This window comes from Tursiops truncatus, chromosome 3 (genome assembly GCF_011762595.2).
Source record: "Tursiops truncatus isolate mTurTru1 chromosome 3, mTurTru1.mat.Y, whole genome shotgun sequence".
NCBI classification, from domain to species: Eukaryota; Metazoa; Chordata; class Mammalia; order Artiodactyla; family Delphinidae; genus Tursiops; species Tursiops truncatus.
The window spans coordinates 73,352,030-73,365,939 of NC_047036.1; the positions used below are offsets into that span (position 1 = coordinate 73,352,030).

Here is a 13,910-nt window from a genome sequence, read left to right on the forward strand (position 1 = left end):
AGTGTTCCATGATTACCTAGCCTTGTGTAAGCATGAAAAAAACCCAAAAAACAAAAACCTAGCTCATTGGTTCTTAGTCATGGCCACATACATTACAATTATCTGGTAAGTTTTATTTTGCTTTATTATTATTTTTTGGTGAGGTGTAATTGACATTGTTTTGTTTTTTAAAACACATCCCATGTCCCACCTGAGAAGAATTCAATCCCTGGAAATAAGAGTAAAATAACAATACCTTTATAAGGTTTCCGGGTGATTCTTGTGTGCAGGCAGTTGTGAGAATCATTGGAACAGACTATTATTTGCAAAATATATAAAGCAAGTTGGACACTTTAAGAAAAATGTAAATGTTTTTTCCTTTATATAATTTTAAAAAGCATATTTGTAGGTAAATTTTACATAAAATGTAATTTTTATAATCATAAGGAAATATAAATGCACCTCCATATTTATTCTCATTTATTTTACAATAATTAAAAAAAACCCTAGAAGTTGGTAACTATGTTTCATGTATCATTTACTGTATTCTTAAACCATTAGCATGGGACAAAGTTGACTTGAACTCATTAGAAGATTCTTTTTTTTTAGGAGACAGAATGGCAGAAAGATTGACAAATCATAAAAGAAAAGAAGATTTCTGTAAAGTTAAAATGTGCTGCAATGAGGTGGAAAGAAAATAACAATGTGCATTGTAAGGTTTTGAATAAAGTGATCTGCAAATTACCTAGAAAGTTCAGAAAAAAATACTAAGATAATTTTAGTGACATTTCATTCAGTAGCCATGTCCTGAAGTATTCTTAGTAACACTTCACATATACCATAGATATATGACTGGAAGAAGATAACGTCAAAACATTTGTAAATATGTGATGAATTCTGCTTTAATTTTTATGAAGGCTTTCAGTGAAATCACATTGAAAAATTCACCTAGTCTTGTTTGAAGTCTAAGACCTCTGGCATTGTATCTGAAATTTTTTTGTACAAGGGAATTTTTTTTTTCTTTTGCAGGAAACATCATATATCTCTAATATTGAAGGGTGCTTTCATTCACTGACTCTCATTTATTACCTAAATGAGAGTAATGTGTCAGGCACTGTGCTAGGAGTTGGGGAGTTACAAAAGTGGGAAAATTTATTAATCTTTATTGTGTGTTTTTGAGCAATGAACAAATCAGTCAGCAATTACAATTTAATGTGTGTGCTATAAATTATATTATTACTATTAATAATAATAGTACCTAATTGCAAAGAGCATTTGCTATATGCCAGACTGTGTTCTAAGTATTTTGCATGTATTAACTCAGCCAACAGTAGAACTTAGGCTGCTCCTGATATGCAATGAGTAGGTAGCTATCTGATTCCTGTGACATCAAAGAAAGCTTCCTGGAGATGGTGGTGACTGAGCTGAGTCGTAAAGCAGAAATTAGACCCAATCAAGCAAAGAATCACTGGACAGGTAGTCTAAATAGAATAGCATTTGTAAATGTATGGATGCATAAGACAGCCTGACTTGTTTATTGAACAACAAAAAATTTAGCATATTGGAACATTGGGTATGTGGAAGAGTGATGGGAGGAAAGGATGGAAAAAATTCAAATATCAGATCACGAGGAACTTATATATCATGCTGATGAGGTTGGAGTCTCCAGAAAGTGAAGGAAAGATATTTAATAATTTTAAGCATATTGTTAACATAATCAGAATTTAGTACTTCAGAATGACAACTATGGTGGGCATTCTACTTAATATGGAGAGTGAACTAGTAGGGAAAAGTTGGAGTCAAAGAATTAAGAGACTCTTGCAGTAGTCAAGGCAAAAGATGATAGCCCGGGCTTCCAGCAGCACGGAATGGGTGGAGACAGTTGACAGAGCTGATAGATATAAGTAGGTAAAATAGGTAGGAGATTGTAATCAATTTTGTGATGAGGGAGTATGATAGTTAATTTTTTTTAAATAAATTTATTTATTTATTTATTTTTGGCTGCATTGGGTCTTCGTTGCTGTGCCTGGGCTTTCTCTAGTTGTGGTGAACAGGGGCTACCTCTTCATTGCGGTGCTCAGCCTTCTTATTGCGGTGGCTTCTCTTGTTGCGGAGCATGGGCTCTAGGTGCGTGGGCTTCAGCAGTTGTGGCACATGGACTCAGTAGTTGTGGCTCGCAGGTTCTAGAGCATAGGCTCAATAGTTGTGGCACACGGGCTTAGCTGCTCCGCGGCATGTGGGATCTTCCCAGACCAGGGCTCGAATCCGTGTCCCCTGCATTGTCAGGCAAACTCTTAACCACTGCACCACCAGGGAAATCCTGATGGTTAATTTTATGTGTCAACTTGGCTAGGCCTTGGGATCCACATATTTGGTCAAATATTATTCTAGATGTTTCCCTGAAGGCATTTTTTAGATGAGGTTAACATTTAAATCAATAGACCTTGAGGAAAGCAGAGTATCCTCCATAATGTGGGCAAGCTTCATTCAATCAGTTGAAGGCCTTAATAGAAAAAAGAGACTGATCTCCCCAGAAGAAGAGGGAATTCTGCCAACGGACTGCTTTTGGACTTGAATTGCAACTCTTCCCTGGGTCTCCAGCCTGCTGGCCTACCCTGCAGAGTTTGAATTTTCCAAGATTCCACAATCATGTGAGCCACTTCCTTAAAATAAATCTCTGTCTGTATTATACATCTGGTTGCTTCTGTTTCTCTGGAGTACCCTGATTAGTACAGAGGGAAGATAAAAAAGGAAGTCTAGGATTATTCTTGCAGTGGATGGTTGGTGGAGCCATTCCCAGACATTGGAAACACAGGAGAGAGGACTTAGCAGGATATAAAGAATTTAGTTCAGACATATTTAATATGAAGTGTCTGGGGGCACATACACATGGAGAGGATCAGTAGATGCTTTTATGAGACTGAAAGTCAGGCAAGAAATCTGGTCTAGATATTTCACTCTAGGGGAGGGGGTTTCAGCAGTTGAAGAAAACTCATTCAGGAAAATAATAACAGCAACATAGAGACATAAAGCAAGAATAGGCACCTGAGGTAAGAGGACAAGGAGACTGACAAGAATCTTTTAGAGCTGAAAATAAAAAACTAGGACAGAGTGGTATCACAGAAGTCAAGAGAAGAGAGAATTTTAAGAAAGGATGAGTCAAGTGCTGTTGAACCATATAAATGTAAGCCTTAGGAGGAAATCAGTGACCTTAGAAAGAGGAGTTTTCTAGAGCTATAAACTAAGATTATAAAAAGTCAAATAGCACTTACTACAGTATTTTTCAAAGCAAATCATACTTTTAGCCATCACACAACCATATTTGTAATGAAATTCGGAGAGAAAATTGCACTGGCATCCATATATTTATTTGATCTACAGAGTAACTCTGAGGCTGAGAGAGTTCAGGAAACTTGCCAGCTTTCCCCTGGGCAAGCGACAGATTCAGAATTTGAGCTTGGATGTCCAGTGCTCCATAAGGGGCTCATAATGATACACTGAGTCCCACAGCTATAAAAGCAAGACAAGAACCCACATATAGCAACAACTGAAAAAGGGGAGAGGAAGAAACAGAGGGAAACAGGGAGAAAATCCTAGATAAAAACTTGTACTTGCTCGTAAGGGAAGAAAAAATATGGAGGGTATTAAATTGGAGGAGAAAGAGGTTTATAGTTGACACCAACTGAAGAACAGGATGGAAGGATTCCATAACAGTCAGTATTAGAGAAAGTGTTCAAATATTTTTCAAAATTTAACAACATAGAAAATATACCAATCAACTGTTCTTTTAAAATATTATATAAATCACTTATTTCTTTGATTGAATGAATGCTTTTTCTTACTAATATTCCGAACATATAGTGATAAATCAAAAGGAAGATCTTAGTGTAGAAATTTTGATATAAATGTACAAAACAATTGATGCCTAACATAACTTCTATTTTTTTAACAAAAAGTTAGTGTTTGTTTGCTACCTATAGTGGAAAGAAGGTATATTTGCAGTATTTGAAGTATCACTTCAGAATTAGCAACTTACTTTAATGCTTACTTGTAATACTCTCTAATTTGAAAAGTCATCACATACATTTTTTTGAAAAGCTGGATCAACGAGAATTTCAGGAAAATACACCAACAATCGTCCCAACCTCCAACACACACAGTTTATGATCATCTTGTTGTCTTTATTTTCTTTTGTTCCTAGAAGTAGAAATAGATTTTGACTTTCAAATAAATGATTTTATCTTGGCTGGCTGATAAAATTTATTGTCTCATTCACATAAAATGATTACTACCTAAAGTTTCACTTCATAAATACTATTGTTTAGTTTTAAGAATAATTTTGGGAAAGCATAGACTACCTTGTTGGAAGTATGTTATTCATTATTCCTTTAAGAAATTTTTAGAATATACACAGGGTGAAGACACAGATCTTATGGTCTGCATTTTCCCACTCTCTCCTCTGTGTCATATACCCTCAGAATTGTTTGTATGTAGCAACATATTAATGCCTGTTCACCAATCCCAGTCCATTTTGTCAACATAATCACCTAGTGGTTATATGCATCATTTCATTATACTCTTAGAAAATTAGCATAAGTTTTCCATTTTAAAAACATGTTATTAACCTACATCTTAATATTAACCTACTTATATTTAAATATAATTGAATGAATTTGTGAATCTTCTTGCTACTCAGGTTGTTTTTAATTATTTATAATTTTTTTATTTCACTTTACTATATAAATGATATATTATAGGTATGTTTAAGCCTAACTTCCATTAGTAATGTTAATTTTACATTTATTGCAACATTCTTAGACCTTTCCACATTGATTGAATGGTTTGTTAAGGCAATCCAGAAAGGAGGGAGAGAAAACATGAATGTATAAACTTTTAAATTACTATTTTTATTACCTGGGTGTTGTTCTATAAAGTTAAGTATTTTAGCCAAAATCCAAAATGTTTCTTCACACAAATTGCCATAAATTCAGTCTAATACTTTAGTTCCTTTAAGTAAGCAAGCTATTTATTTCCTTTTATGAAAGTCATTTAAATCAAGTGTGTTTGCATGTGTGAGTGTAGTTTAAATTATAAGTTATATAGATTTTCTTAGAGTGGGATCATATGATTAAGAACATATTTGCAAACGTAAACTTTCCTCAACATATACCTGTATTTAGCACAAGTGGCTTAAATTTGACAAAACTAAACTCTGAATATTCATTTTTATAATATACTTCAATCTATGTATCACATTTACTGATAAACAAAAATGCAAGTTTTCCATGTCATGGGGGCGGATCATTAATTGCAAACAACAGGATGGAAAAATGAGTGGAAGTAATTTATTTTACAGATAATTGTGAAGTAATTTTTTTCTACTGCACTTTCTTTCCTTTAAAATTGCTTATAATGCAGTAGATTTAGTAATTTATTACTTAATATTGATAACAACCAACATATTCAATATAAACACTTCAGAAAATCGTCCTTATGGAGGAAACAGACTGCATTTTATTTCCAAAGAGCTTTCTCTGTGCCAACCATAAAGACAGCAGGCTTCGCACACCGTTTCCTAACACAAAAATTATAATGTAAAATTTCTTCTTTCAGGCCTGTGCAGAAAACATGAAACTTTTCTTTTAAAATAAGATTCCTATGCCTAGTCTTTAGTTCTCAAGTCACAGATGTTTTGTGACAAAGTTTTTCAAATGCTTTTAGTTTTCAAACTTCTATCACTTTCCTCTTAGTATCTAAAGTTCATGCTACCTGGATTTTTTTCTCACAGAAATCCCATCACCTGAATATCCTCTTAGCTTTGAATACATTTCATAACCCTTGTTATAGTAAATCCAAACGTACTTTGCTTAATTTATCTATCCCTAAAAGTCTTCAAGAGTTCAGTTCTCATTATTCTTTGTCGCAGACTCATATTTTAAGCAAATTGCCTGTTATTCAGATCTTGAGAATGCTCTTGGATTGATGCTTTAACTTTGTTCTTAGAGGGAAAGGAATATTTCTTATTTTCTAAATTTCCTGATTTCAATTAAGGTATTTTTTGAGGTGGGGCATTGTTTGTAATGATCACTCCTCTCCATGTGCTTCAGGGTTTCACAGAAAAACCATAGCAACTAGGGGACTCCAATGTACACGTTGCCACATGGCCAATGGTTTACATATTTTATAAGATTATTTTAGAGGTCATATTAATTTATTGAGCTTTACTAAATTTTGTAAACATAATTTGACAAATGAAATTTGAAATGGATATAATGTTTAGAAAATCTTTATGTTAAATAATCTTTCATGGGTTTTTTTAATTTGTGGTTTTAAATTTAGGGAAATAAAATTTAATAAAACCACACCAGAAGGAACAAATTTAATGTTATTATAATGCCTCTAGAGGGCAGTATTAAATTATTTGAGACTATACCTTAGAATTTTCTTAGGCAAGTCACTCAACATTTGAAGAGGAGACAGTGCAAATGGGAGAAGGTAGTATTCTTCGTGTAATCCTATTCATGGATGCAAATAGCTGTGAAATTCAGGTCCTCACACTTGAATCAACAAGTGTTGCAGGGAGGGGATTTTTTTTAATTGAGCTCGTATCTGCTCTCCAGAGAAGAGTTTCCTTTCTCCTATTAGGGTCTATGGACTGTTATTGGCACACTCAAAATATGTGAAGCTTCGAATGTGAAAAGAAGGGCACTTGTTTTCCAGTAGGCATTCTTTCCATGCAAGCCACTAAAAGAACCACAGTTTTGGTCAGATCACTTTATTTTCACATATGTGGTTTGAATTATGGATTTAAGAAAAAACAAAGGATTTAAATGAATTAATAATTACTTTAATAATCTTTTCAAAATTGTATCAACGCAAGTATAATTTTTATTCTCTGAGGATTCTTTCTCTCTCTTTATATCTATCTATTTATAGATATTTATATCTAGATGTCTCATACATCCCATGGCATGTACATATATATGTGTATATATATATATAGAGAGAGAGAGAGAGAGAGAGAGAGAGAGTTCTAGATATATATATTTATAATACTTCAAGTTATTTCTTAGTATGCCTATGAATGAAAAAAACAAGTAACTATAAGGGGGAATGAAACCCTTCCTAGCTGCTGTCACTTAACTTCACCCTTTTTCACACAGAAACTGTGCTCCTTCCCTGAAGCACAGGACATATCCCTGAGACCAGGGTGAATTATTTGGCCTGCTCAAGTAGAGAACTATAATTTACAGTTTTTCATTTCAGTTCTTTTCTTTGTAGATGTATCTTTCTGAAGTTATAAAGTCAATTTGATTTTTCCTGAATAATCATGTCACACCCTGAGGCGATGAAAGAAGATTCGAGGCCCCAGCTGCTTTCTTGTATTCAAAACTGGTTGAAAGCGTGAAGGTTTATTCCTCTTGTTGTTGATATAAAAGGTAGGATCAGCATGACTGCTTTACTCGTTCTTTTGGCATTCTCTTTGGGAGTGTAGAATATATTTTCTTTTGTAGAATATGCTTCCAAACCGAATACAGAATCTGAGGGATGGTTTTGCATTTCTTCCAATATTTTTTGTGAAGGAAATATTAAACATGCCCTTTAAATTTGTAGAAGCCATGCTTAATTTAAAGTTAAGTACATGAGGAAATGTAGATTTTGGTAAAAAAAGAGAACCTTATTTAAGATAATTTATATATAGCTCATATTTCTTAGTAATCGGTGTTTGTACAGTATTGTGAATGTTTCATGAAACCTTACAGTGTCTGAGAGGTACAAAGTATTATTCCTACCTTAAAAATGGGAACACTGAATTTTAGAGTCAAAAGCGACTTCTGTAAGGTTACATGTAGATCAACATTGGCATACGCAAGGAAAAAAGTTTTCTGATTCCCGTCTAAAATTTCTTATTACAAAGAAATCCTTTCTCTATCAGAAAAGAGACATCCTCTGAAAGTAAAGAGGAAACAAAGTCCATTTGCTTCCAGCTTTCTCTAAACAACAGGAGCCTTCTCAGAAGGGCTGTCTCTAGGACCACACACTCCTTGTTGGCCATTGGTGCTGATGCACTGAGCTACAGATGTTGTTCCTCCTCCTAAGTCCAAAACAATGGTGAACTGATGGTTTTGCCTCAGAATAGTCTGTGCATCCACTGTAAACACATGGGACTGATCAATAAATAAATTTATGGCTTTTCTTATATTTAATTTATGTCATTTTTAATACACATAAGTATTGCAGTGAAGTCCCTGATTGGGCACATATAATTAAAATCTCCCACCAGCTCCCATGGCAAATAAGATACCATAATTGTTATTGGTTCAAACCAGGACATTCACACCTGGTGGAAATGACCCTGGCCACATAAGTGATTCTGCTCATCACACCCCCGTGCACACTCTAGTTCGTGAAACTCTTAAAGGTGGGTTGGCTTGTGGACCACCCTGAATTCCAGCAATAACTCCATTTTTTTGTGTTGGCAGGCCAAAATCATTGTTCCCAACTACTGAACAATCTCCTAACATGTTTCCCAACTTCCAGGGTAGCTCTTTCTACTCTCATACATCCCACCTTCTGCCATTGCAGCTCATCAAATTGTGTCCAAACTAAGCATTCAAAGCCCTCTATAAACTTGCCCAATTTTACTTACTTAATCAAGCAGATTTCTTCTCTCAGTCTCTACACTCAATACAGATGGGTCTTGCATATGCCCCAAACTTTCAACACTCTTTATTCAATCCAACTCACACTTTGGAGTTCCAGTTCCCAATGTATCCAATGGCTTCTGGGGTATCAGTACTTAGATGCTCCATAAATGAGAAAAACTTACCTTATCCAGAGTGCAGTCCATCATCTCCACACACACACATGTTTTCTTTCTGTGATGCCAACCCCAGTGAAGCTTCCATTGACCATCCGTAGAATCCTCAAACTTAAAACTGTCACTTCCCTCATCCACTACTTCTGGATAGTTCTGAAGTCCTAAGTATTTCTTGAATCCATATCTTCTCCTCTTCCTGAGTCTAGATCACCATCATCTCTTGCTTAGATTACTACAGCATTTCTCATGATGTAAGCAAAGTGGTTAAAGCTATCATTTCTTTACTTAAAAATTTTAAGTGACTCTCTTTAGCTTTCAGGATAAAGTCCATATCTTTAACATGGCTTATAAGGCACTGTTTTATCTTGACTTTGCTTATTGATCCAACCACAAATCTGGGCTCTGGCAAGATTGACACCAATGATGAAAAATTATATTATTCATTTAGTAATATTTTATAGGAAAATAATTTCCACCATGATTTTTAAGTATGAGGGAAATTAATGCCTCTGAATGTGGTGGTCAAGAATTCTCAGTTTGTCAAACACACTTGTCTTATCTTGTATTTCCACACATTAGTTCAGAATCTTATCTCCGTGTAGATCACTTACCTTGAGTACACGCTCACTCCCAGATTCCTTGCTCGGTAACTCTTACTCAGACAGTAGGTTTTAGCTTAGATATCAATTCTTATAGAATATTTACCTTATAAGCTAGGCATCTGGGCTCCTACCTATGTGCATTCATAGCACCCTGCATTTGCTTCATCACATGAGGATATCATGATTTCCTGTTTTCCTAACAGTACTCCACTAGACTCTAAGCTCCATGAGGGCAAGGGCTCTGTCTCTCCTTTTCACATTTGTGCCCTCAGTTCTGGGCATAGTGCTTGTAACCATTAGATACTCAGTAAACATTAGGTAAATGAATGAATGTAACAAGTATAGCTTATGGTTCTAAGCATTACATCATATTGTTCCTGTATTGAGAAAGTTCACATTTCTGTTCATATTTTTTGTATTCATGTGTAATAAATATTCAGTAAATATCTGTTCATTAATTATATTCTTCCTAAAACCTTGTTAGAATTATTCATCTTTGCTTCTAAATTTAAAAGTCAGGTATTTTATACATTTCAGTTATCATTAAAGAATTGCTTAGAAACAAAATTATTAAACCATACAATTTTAAGAGCAGAAATTTATTTATTATAAATGGATTTATTGTAATTTTTTTCTTTTTTCTTTTCCTTTATTATGAGAGCATAAAATGTGAGATTTGGAAAAGACCTTGTAGATGATCTAGCTCAACTCCTGTTATAGACTTAGATTCCATGGCCCAGAAATGAATGAAAGGTCTAGTAGACTTTCACCAATCTATATAACATACCTTTCAAAATAGTCCTATATACGTTAGTCTGAATTCTTTGCAAAATATACAGGCTTGACTACTCTTTTGAATAGTCATCATACTCTTTTGAATTATCCTTTGGATCAAATACAAAACATTGTCTGAGAAACATCTATATCTAATCTATTTATCATTTGGATTTCACTTTCTTTAGCATTCTTTCTTTCCATTACTCTGCTACCATCCCCTATACTGTAATGCATTATCTAGCAAAGTCTCTTACCTTTTTCCCACATGCAGGCATGTGTCTCCTACTGTACTGTCTAGTATCTATGAGATACAAGAGGCAGAATATTGTAGTTCTTAAGAGCATGGGCCCTGGAGTCACTGCCTGGAATAGAAACCCTGCCTTCCCACTTGCTGGCCATGGGAATTTGGGGAATCTAAATTAATCTCTCAAGACCCTTGTTTCCTTACATGCAAAACTAGGGAAAAGTGATATTGACCATTTAGGATGGTTGTAAGGATTAACTATTTAATATATGTAAAGTTCAAGGTATATCATAAACAATTAGTCGGTTTATATGTTACTTATAATGACTGGTACATATTCAATTTACCAAAGGACATTCTTACAATGTCTGAAGAAAGTTGTGCGCGATTGTTTCAGAGCTATCTATGTTCTGATATGCTGTGCTGTATTCTAATAAATCTGCACTTCTTTATACATGTTTGCCATTTATGAACTCTATGCAATTTCTTAAGACATTTTTAAATAAAATGCTTCCATTTTTATATTGTTCAATATATTTCCAGAATCCTGAAAGACAAGCTGCCTTTCGAATTACAAAAAACAAAGTCAATAGTAAAAATGCTGTGTATCTTTTTACCTTTAAAAGTTTAATGACTTTCATGATAAAGTAGTAAATTGAATTCTAGACAAAAACCATATAGACAACATATAGTAATTGATAGAAGATGGAATAAATCTAATTTTTACCCATTTTCTTAACAAGATGTTTGATTTCACAATTGGTTCAAGTGTGCAGCTTCTTCTTAAAGGTTACCTCAGGTATCCCACAGATTAGGATGGGATAACTAAGAGTAGTTGATATAGAATGACTAGTTGAGCAAAAAAGAACTGTCATAAGGTCAAAGTGAAAATAAAGAATAAGGCTAGCTTTTGTGAGATTAAAATACAAAATAATGATAAAGTCAGTAATAATGTTTTATAGTTTCCAAAGTATTTCACTTACACACTATTACTGTTGATATGTTACAGGGAAGCATTTCCTAATCACTCAATTTCTACCTGGGTTTGTGCCCTTTTGAACTACTGAAAGGACATATTTATTTATTTTCTGATATTTTTGTTTACTTCTTGTTATTTCAAATGCACACTTATGCATGCATTTTAAAGTAATTTTCTATTCTGAATAACTCAGCCAGAAATTCTTTTCATCTGTTTAATTTCCATATGGAAATTTTATATTTCTTGTGCTGTGACTCTTGGGCGCATGAGGAAGTGTTGGTGAGTGGTCTGTAGCTAGGAGCTGCTAAGAAGCCGCTTAATCCCCTGCTGGGTCAGTTGGGTGAGTTCAGAGGTGGGGTGGTGGGACACGGAAAAGGGATAGGACAAAGAAGAGCTACATTTCTTGCTCACTTTTTCCTCCAATTGGCAACTCAATCCTTTTGTGTTAACAAGCTCTTCTGGGAATATAAATCAGGAAGGCCAGAACTACAGATCATTTGTTTTTGTATCCTTTGTCTAAATCATATTGACAGCTAGCAGGGATTATGTTACTGTGTGAGAGGAAGGTGAAAAGATCTGGAATGTAAAAGCAGCAGGGAAAAGGAGGAAAGGAAAGGCTGAAGAGTTGCCAGGGTTGCTTAGGCATCATTTCCTTATAGACTCCTTGCTAACTCCTCCTTCTTCACTTGCTTTTACTGTTGGTAGCACAGGGTTTCCTGTATTATTGGGATTTCTAGAAGATACCTCTAGTAAATGTGGAGATTCTCCTTTATTCCTTTTACATCAGCCTTTTACTGGGATGCCTTTCGGGGAAAGGGTGCTACTTAAAGTGGTCAGAAGTGGATAACATCTGTTTCCCAACTATCTTTTCCTTCAGACCAAACTCAGATTGACCCTGATAGGCATATGTGGCAGAGTGTCAAAAATAGGAGGTCAACATTTGTCTCATCACCTAATTCATCCTCTTGTACCAAAAAGGGAAGTAAGGGTCAGAGAGTTAGGCCTTCACGTTGCAGTACCTCCCTTCCAGATTTTCATCAGTGCTTCTCAAATCCCCATGCCCCTGTACCGTACCTCTACACACTCACATGCACACACACACATGTGTATATCTCCTCTAAGACCCTCTCTAACCTCTGATTTTTGATTTTACCAATACCTCCTTGCATCAAAAATATGCCTGTGCATCTTGTGATATCCACTGTCATAGGCTTCAGTCACAGGCTTTTCTCCTCTTTTTTATGAACTCTTATTCTGTCAAGAGTAAGATACAGACTGAAGAGTCTAGCAGCAGCCCTGGTAAATTTCTACAAAAATTACTTAAAAGTAAGGACACTTACCATAGTAGTCGACATAGTCTGGTCTCATGAAGAAGGCACATTCCTTCCATTAATGTGACTTTGATCCTATTCCTTGAAAATAACAACTCAACATTATTTTATTATGGGGTATTTTACTAAATTTCTAAACCAGTTTATAAAAATAGGCCACTGTATAAGCTAAGAAGAACTTTGAGCCATTCAGAATAGGTGGTATCAGCAGCTTCAAATAGGATCTGACTCCCAGCTTTATCTCCTGAGAAAAATAGACGGCTTTCAAGTCATTCCGTTGTACATGGTGGGGAGGTGACATGCTAGCTTTCTTAAAAGGCTGACTTAGTTTCCTTAAGTTAACCTTTCAGGTAAGTTGAAAGATTTTGTATCCTGTATATGAATGACCAGAACTTGGTAGATGTTCAGCGATACTTATTGAATTGAACAAGTTGAGACTGGCAAATTTTACTTATATTTATTTTCTTCAATATTTGCCAAATGAGGATATTCATACATTCAACAAGTGACTACTGAAGGCCTACTATGTGCCAGATACTGTTTTAGAATACTGCTTTTCTTTTTATACCATCTTTTTATACCATCTCAAATCTTTTTATACCATCTCTGCAAAATTTATATGCATAACACAACCTTAGTAACATCTCTCATCATATATGGTGTTTTTTAAAGGGACCCGAGGGAAAAATGTTCTCCTAGCAAAGGTGCATCGCAGTGGCTGGTAGTAGAGAGCCCTGTGTAGATTGAGAAGCTATTGGCCCCATTCCCATACTCCACTCTGATATCCTAAGTGTTTTCAACCCTCCACCTTCCCTTCTTAAATATCAGTAGCCAGGAGAAGAACAAAGCCTACTGAGGAACTTCAATTTGGCTAACATATAGCATAATGCATTTTATAATGACAGTAATTTTATAATCATAAGTTTCAACTTCCTTTTAGTGCAACCTTGTGTTTGGAAAGTTTGAATTTTTTTCTATGAGGTACCTTTTTTCTTTTAATATTAAAATTATATTATGTCTAAATAGAAACTTTAAAATGGAAAGGAAAACCTTTTTTTTTACATTATGTTTATTAAAACACTTTGTGCTTATGAAAATATATTCAAAATTAAATTATTTCTTAAAGTACATTGGTGAGCCTTTTGAGAAGCAGATACCACAATTTTAAAAATTTCTT

At 34.7% G+C, this 13,910-nt stretch overlaps 1 long non-coding RNA gene across 1 annotated transcript in view; it reads left to right on the forward strand.

Annotated features, from left to right (window-relative positions):
• Positions 1-7,266: 7,266 nt before the first annotated feature.
• Positions 7,267-13,910, forward strand: part of LOC141278197 (uncharacterized) — a 29,416-nt gene continuing 22,772 nt past the window's right edge. Inside the window, exon 1 of the long non-coding RNA XR_012330544.1 lies at positions 7,267-7,418. This is a non-coding gene — a long non-coding RNA (uncharacterized lncRNA). The remainder of the gene's footprint in view (positions 7,419-13,910) is intronic.